The sequence below is a fragment of the Anomaloglossus baeobatrachus genome, unplaced genomic scaffold, assembly GCF_048569485.1.
Source record: "Anomaloglossus baeobatrachus isolate aAnoBae1 unplaced genomic scaffold, aAnoBae1.hap1 Scaffold_3118, whole genome shotgun sequence".
Taxonomy (NCBI): Eukaryota; Metazoa; Chordata; class Amphibia; order Anura; family Aromobatidae; genus Anomaloglossus; species Anomaloglossus baeobatrachus.
Genome location: NW_027442527.1, coordinates 81,913 through 89,591, shown reverse-complemented (window position 1 = coordinate 89,591; position 7,679 = coordinate 81,913). Strand labels below are relative to the sequence as shown.

Below are 7,679 nucleotides of genomic sequence, written 5' to 3'. Positions count from 1 at the left end.
ACTGAGCCTGATTGTAACCACTCAAGGCCGTAACCAATTCGGGTTATAGCTTCTCGGCCTTTTGGCTAAGATCAAGTGTAGTTTCGGAGGACGCTACCTTGGTCGGTACTGGAAGGTGCCTGGGATTGCACGTCTGCCGGCCTTGAGGAAGTGTGTGCGCCTTCTGGTGACACATAGCCCTCTTGTGCCTGGACGGTTCCCAGGCAACGGGAGGCGATCACCTTTGTTATTTTGAAGTCCTACTGATAAACAGAAAAAAAAAAAAATTAAATCTGTTCTTATCAGTTTAATATCTGATACGTCCCCTCTCTGGGGACCATATATTAAATGGATTTTTAGAACAAGGAGATGGAAAAAATCTTGCTCTGTCCACTGCACGCATTGACCTGGTATTGCAGTACCTCCAGGACCGGTGCACCCCTTCTTAACCCAGTTTCCAAAAGCAGAACTCAATTCACCTGATTCAAATGAGCCCCATTAGTTAATTGAAAGAAAGCAAAAACTTTATATGCACCTCAATTTGGCCAATTCACTTTTCACACTTTCACCCTTTTTTTTATCTTTCACACCTTTTACTTGCTTTATTGATGCAAAAAGCTGTGCCAAATAGCAAACTCATCTCCACTCAACTTGACCAACTCTGCTATGTCCCGTGCAGTATCTTATTCTCAGTCTTATCTAGATCATTTGCAATTGAATAGAATAGATCCCTTTTGGCTGCTTATGACTGTGTAAAATATGTAGTTTTACTGGGCTGGGATGAGAGAATCCATTGAAGCATGGTGTAGGGATTGTGGTTCCTGTGTGCTAAGAAGAGAGGCTGGCACCAGCCAGAAAGCCCCATTGCAGCCAATAATCACTTAATAACTTTTTCAACTTGTCATCATATGGGAGGCCTTCCATTCCTTGTAGTAGTCTAGTTGCCCACCTTTGAACTGACTCTAACTTCTGAATGTCCTTATTAAAATGTGGAGCCCAAAACTGGTTCCCATATTCCAGATGTAGCCTTACAAGTGATTTATAGAGGTGTAACAATACGTTGGGATCACGGGATCTAATCTCCCTTTTTATACACCCTAAAATCTTGTCCAAGCAGCATTCCATCAGCCTCTGGAAGGTTCCTGGCGCATTGCACAGCTCGAAGGGCATGCTTTTGAACTCGCAGAGACCCATAGGGGTGGCGAAGGCGGTCTTCTCCCGGTCTGCCTCAGCAACGGACACTTGCCAATAGTGACTAGTGAGATCAAGGGTAGAAAAATAATTTGCAGTTCTCAATGCAGCTAGCGATTCCTCAATACGGGGAGTGGTGCCGTCCTTCTTTTTTAACAGGATCAACAGAGCTGCCCAAAGGCTACAACTGTCACGGATAACCCCAGCCGCCTTCATGTTGCTCAACATGTACTTGGTACACTGGCAATGTGAAGGTGGTATTGGCTTATAGCTCTCTTTGATGGGTGGGTGTGCACCTGTGGGGATGTGGTGTTGGACCCCTTTTATTCCCCCAAAATCTAGCGGGCTTCCCACCGGTAACCCGCTCCCCAGCTTGGATGGATGCTGAGGGAGCCCCTTTTGCCCGCAGGCTCTGGCCCTGGGAACTGTAGCCTTGGCGGTGACTGTGCTTCCCTCTACGGTGTGAGCTGTTGCCTTCAATCGGGTCTTGACTGCTGGGAAACCCTGGAGGTTCCTGTCGCTAACGGATTTGACCGGTTTTACGGCGACTCCTAGCCTGGTCGGGGTCCGTAGGCCCTGCCGGATGGTGCTGGCTTCTCTTCACTCCCCGATCTGGTACCGGCGGGCCACCGCCCATCCCCGGTCCGTACGGTTCACTCCAATCAGCCTCTCCTGCAGAAGGTCACCACCGTCTGCCAACCTTGCTGAGTGCCCGGGCCACACACCCGGACACGGTCAGTCTCCTCTCCTCTTCACTTCTCTAACTCCAAAACTGATCTCTAATCTGACTCCTTTTCCCGCCTCCAGGACTGTGAACTCCTCGGTGGGTGGGATCAACCGCCTGGCCCACCCCCTGGTGTGGACATCAGCCCCTGGAGGAAGGCAACTAGGATTTGTGTTTAGCTTCGGTGTGCCTAGCCGGAGTGTAGAGTGTGTTGGTGTAGTACCTGTGACGACCTGGCTTGTCCAGGGCGCCCATGTGGGGTGTTGGCAGTGTATTTGCGCCTGCGTTCAAAGGTTTGCTGAATGGATAACTGAACGCTGCGCTGGGACAAGGACGTGCTTGATGATGGTGTTATTTCTGAGTAGGCAACTGCAGGTGCAGGACCGGAGGAGGCTTGTTCGCAGGCAGCATGGACAGGGGATTGGCTCGCATGCACAACCAGCGAAGACGTAGCAGTGACATTAGCAAGCACTGCTCCTCGACTGTGTTGTACTTCCCACAAAGTCGGGTGCTTGGCTGACATGTGCCTGATCATGCTGGTGGTGGTCAGGCTGCTAGTTTTGGTACCCCTGCTGATGCTGGCACGGCAGGTGTTGCAAATGGCCTTTTTAGAATCATCTGGATCCAACTTAAAAAACTGCCAGACTCGGGAAGACCTAACATTTGTACAGGCACCTTGTGTCGTGTTGTTGTTCCGGGGAACGGTTGCCTGACTTCTGCCTGGAGCCACCACCCTGCTTCTTACTGCCTGTTGGGATGCTACGCCTCCCTCCCCCTGTGCACTGCTGTCCTCGCTCTGCATATCCTCCTGCCAGGTTGGGTCAGTTACTGGATCATCCACCACGTCGTCTTCCTCTTCCGCACCCTGCTCCTCCTCCTGACTTCCTGACAATTGTGTCTCATCATCGTCCACCCCTTGTTGAGACACGTTGCCAACTTCGTGAGAACGTGGCTGCTCAAATATTTGGCCATCTGTACATACGATCTCCTCATGACCCACTTCAACATGAGCTGGCGAGAGGCCAGAATGTGCGAATGGAAATGTGAACAGCTCTTCCGAGTGTCCAAGTGTGGGATCATTAATGTCCGAGGACGTGTACTCAGCCTTGTGGTAGGAAGGAGGATCAGGTTCTGAAATGTGCGGTGCAGTATCACGGCTACTGACACTTGACCGTGTGGAAGACAGAGTGTTTGTGGTGGTGCCAATCTGACTGGAAGCATTATCCGCTATCCAACTAACAACCTGTTGACACTGGTCTTGGTTCAAGAGCGGTGTACTGCTGCGGTCCCCAAGAATTTGGGACAGGACGTGCGAGCGACTAGATGTGGCCCTTTGTTGTGGCAAAATTAGAGCTTGCCCACGACCTCGGCCTCTGCCTGCACCACCATCACGTCCACTTCCTTGTTCCTTGCCAATGCCCTTGCGCATTTTGCAATGCTGTGCTGACGTGTATTCACTAGACTTGGGCGTTATATCAAAGTTTGTGCAAATTGTGCACCTGTACGCTGCCACCGACAGGCACACACGTGCGGTTTTTAAATGCAAGCACGGACGCACTAAGAACCTAACAGGTTTTAGGAGCAAAAATTAATGACGAGAACTCTGACACTATCAGCCACTGCTGACTGACGTGTATTATACACTACACTTGTGCGTTATATAATAGTTTGGTAAAAACGCACACAAGTGCACCTGTACGCTGCCACCGACAGGCACACACGTGCGGTTTTTAAATGCAAGCACGGACGCACTAAGAACCTAACACAGGTTTTAGGAGCAAAAATTAATGACGAGAACTCTGACACTATCAGCCACTGCTGACTGACGTGTATTATACACTACACTTGTGCGTTATATAATAGTTTGGTAAAAACGCACACAAGTGCACCTGTACGCTGCCACCGACAGGCACACACGTGCGGTTTTTAAATGCAAGCACGGACGCACTAAGAACCTAACACAGGTTTTAGGAGCAAAAATTAATGACGAGAACTCTGACACTATCAGCCACTGCTGACTGACGTGTATTATACACTACACTTGTGCGTTATATAATAGTTTGGTAAAAACGCACACAAGTGCACCTGTACGCTGCCACCGACAGGCACACACGTGCGGTTTTTAAATGCAAGCACGGACGCACTAAGAACCTAACACAGGTTTTAGGAGCAAAAATTAATGACGAGAACTCTGACACTATCAGCCACTGCTGACTGACGTGTATTATACACTACACTTGTGCGTTATATAATAGTTTGGTAAAAACGCACACAAGTGCACCTGTACGCTGCCACCGACAGGCACACACGTGCGGTTTTTAAATGCAAGCACGGACGCACTAAGAACCTAACAGGTTTTAGGAGCGACAATTGCTGAGAAGTCTGACACTATCAGGACTGTTTTAGACTGTGTACACCAGCCCCAGATATGATGAAGGCTGGTATACGGTCACCACTAGGAATGGCTATATACCCTGCCTGCCTGCCTGCCTGCCTGTATACTGCTACAATAGTCCTGACAAGGACTCTTTTGGTCACTAGCCTGTATTCCAACCTGGCTATACCCTGCCTGTATACAGCAACAATAGTCCTGAGAAGGACTCTGCTACTGTACTCCGACCTGGCTATACCCTGCCTGCCTGTATACAACTAGAATAGTCCTGAGAAGGACTTTTGGTCACACTGTTTGCAGCCCTGCTACGGAAATAGCTATAAAGGGCCGCAAACCTTTCCCTGAAGCAGCGACCCTCTCCCTGCACTGACTGTCTGGATAGCTGTGAGCAGAGCACAGCGCGCCCGCCGGTATAAAGGCTCGGTCACGCTGTGCAGGCCGGCCAATCACTGCAATTCCACAACTAACAGGGCTGTGGCATTGCAGTGGTCTGCCAGCCAATCCCTGCATGAGGGCTGGCTCTCAAAAGAGCGCCAACATGCAGGGATGAAGACCACGAGTACAGCACGAGTATCGCGAGATTACTCGGTCCCCGTCGAGTAGACCGAGTACAGTGATACTCGTGCGAGTACCGAGTAGTAACAAGCATGCTCGCTCATCACTATTTATTAGTAAAATGGCTTACACTCCCCTTTTTTCCACTTTTTTCTTCACTACTTTTATAAAGAAATTTTTCCTTTCTTTATTCTTAATGCAATTTATATAGCAACACCACCATTTTTTGCCACGAACATAATTTTTCTTGTCCGTCATCCCGTTCACCCTTACAGGGTTGTGGACAGATGCACTTGTCACTACACTTCTAAGACTCAATACAGGGTCTGGAGCTCAATGCTCCCTTTTTGTTTTTTTTTTCTTCTTTTTTTTCTTTTTTTCATTTTGTCCTTCTTCTTCTTCTTTTTCTGATTTTTGTCTCAAAAAGCTGATGAAATTTGAAACACTATACCCCAGTGATTTTATAAATGTTTCTCAATATATCACTTGAGAACTTTTATGGCCGGTATTGTAACAGTTGACCATCCCGGCAGTATTTGAAATACAGCAGTCAGTCCTCTGACGTAGCTCCATATGTGTATATATAGAGGTTCTTCCTCCTTTGATTGCATACTGTTCTTTTTTTGCCCTGATGAAGGAGACAGTGATCTCTGAAACACATTGACCGGAAAAAAGAATAAAGAGATGAAATAATTAACATCAGTTTCCTTTGGTGACAGCGCGGCACGCACCCGATTTTCCTCCTATACGTTATTGCTCTTCTACTAGGGGCTGCGGCTGTCGCCATTTGTAACGTGCATTTAGGGGTTGTGACTGGCACAACCTTAATAGGTGAGTGCAACTACTATTAATTATTTGTTACCTTACCAGGTAAGACCCTAATTTGTGCGTCTGCTCCAGAGTTATTTCCCTGATTATTAATATCTGACAGGCAGTGATTGATCCTGCATTCTCACCTTCCTCTCTGTTGCACATTCTTATTGTTCCTATATGCTCTCTATTTCCATCAGACTTTTTTTGTCCTTCGGTGGGGCTCTAACATATGTGCACCATTTATTATTTATTTTTATGGATTCCTTTCTTTTTTCATGCTAGCGTTCATTATGCAGTAGTCATTCATGATATATCTTATATTTGTGAATCCATTAGGGCTCTATATGTCTGGTGCATCACATTGGGTCTTTTCAGTGCACAATAGGCACCTTTTTCTGTTATGCTCTGCTGCCACCTTATGGACATCCTATCAGTGATGCCAGAAAAAAATGGACATGTCTCCGTGCAGCAATCACGGACACGCGGGTACGCCGCACGGAGACACGTGCAGTGAAAAATCACTGATGTGTGAGCAGACCCATTCATTATAATGGATCTGCGTATCTCAGTGATTCTGTTATGTTTAAAAAAAAGCACAAACGTACCAGAATCACTGACGTGTGAAACAGGCCTTATAGTGTTTTGATTTATGTATGTATTATACAACTTCTGTGGATCTTGTATGAGTGACTTTTCTTCATTTTATTGGATTGTTTTAAAATATTGAAATAAAGTCACGCTTCCTATGCATCCTTTTGTATTCTGATTGGCTACTATAATACAGTTTTTAGGCACTGAGATCGATACCAGAGGCATGGTCTTCCGCTTACCAGAGGATAAGCTCAAAAGGCTAAGGGACATAATAGAAGGGTTTAGTGCTGTTAAGAAGGTGGCATTAAGATAAATGAAATATATCTTCTCGGTCTTCTCGTTTTCTTGCTGAGTTGTGCCAATGGACAGAGTTTTTTCTAGACATTTGCTATTGGAAACTCAGGGAACCAAAGCTCCTGGATAGAGTTGAGCGCGGTTCGTGGTTCGTGGTTCTCCAGTTCTAGGCTCGAGTGATTTTGGGGCATGTTCTAGATCGAACTAGAACTCGAGCTTTTTGCAAAAGCTCGATAGTTCTAGAAACGTTCGAGAACGGTTCTAGCAGCCAAAAAACAGCTAAATCATAGCTTGGTTTCTGCTGTAATAGTGTAAGTCACTCTGTGAATCAAACTATTATCACATTTCAGTGTATAGTGTGCGTGAACAGCGCCTTCAGATCACTGCTGTTTCTATAATGGCGATCGCCATTTTTTTTTTTTTTTTCTTGTCTTCCTTCCCTAAGTGCGCGCGTCTTGTGGGGCGGGCCAGCATGTCAGCCAATCACAGACACACACACAGCTAAGTTGACTTTGAGCCAGAGAAGCAACGGCATGTGTGATAGGATCTGCATGTCACATGTCCCTGCATTATAAAACCGGACATTTTCTTCACGGACGCCATTATCTGCCTTCTGCGTCTTTGGTGTCAGACATCACTGTCGCAGCTCCGTCCTCCTGAGTCCTATAGCCGATACAGCTGTATGCGCTGCATACACAGCGTTAGACAGCATAGGGAGAGCACTTTATAGCAGTCCTTTTAAGGACTCAAACCGGCAGGGTCAGAGAGCCATACGTGACAGGTCCTGCAAACAGCAACAGCATCTGTGTAGCCAAGGTCAGGGATTTCCTCCCTGCATTTCACCATTAGGAGGGAATAGAAAGGCAGGCTTCCATTCCTCTACCCAGAGCACCACAATCCTGCCACTGTACCCTCCTGTCCTCTGCACACTCCAACTCATTATAACTAAGCCATTATACTAGCAAACACTCAGTGTACCTAGTGGCATCCTATCTGTGGCTATTGGACTTTGCTATAGTCCCACTAGTGCAAAGACATTTGCAGAGCACGTCTGCCTGCATTGCACACTCCAACTTTTTTAAACTAAGCAATTTTACTAGCAAACACTCAGTGTACCTAGTGGCATCCTATACGTGGCTA

The 7,679-nt window shown here is 47.0% G+C and overlaps 1 pseudogene; it reads left to right on the top strand.

Annotated features, from left to right (window-relative positions):
• The first annotated feature begins 216 nt into the window (after positions 1-216).
• Positions 217-423, top strand: LOC142268963 (U2 spliceosomal RNA; annotated as a pseudogene).
• Positions 424-7,679: the final 7,256 nt, after the last annotated feature.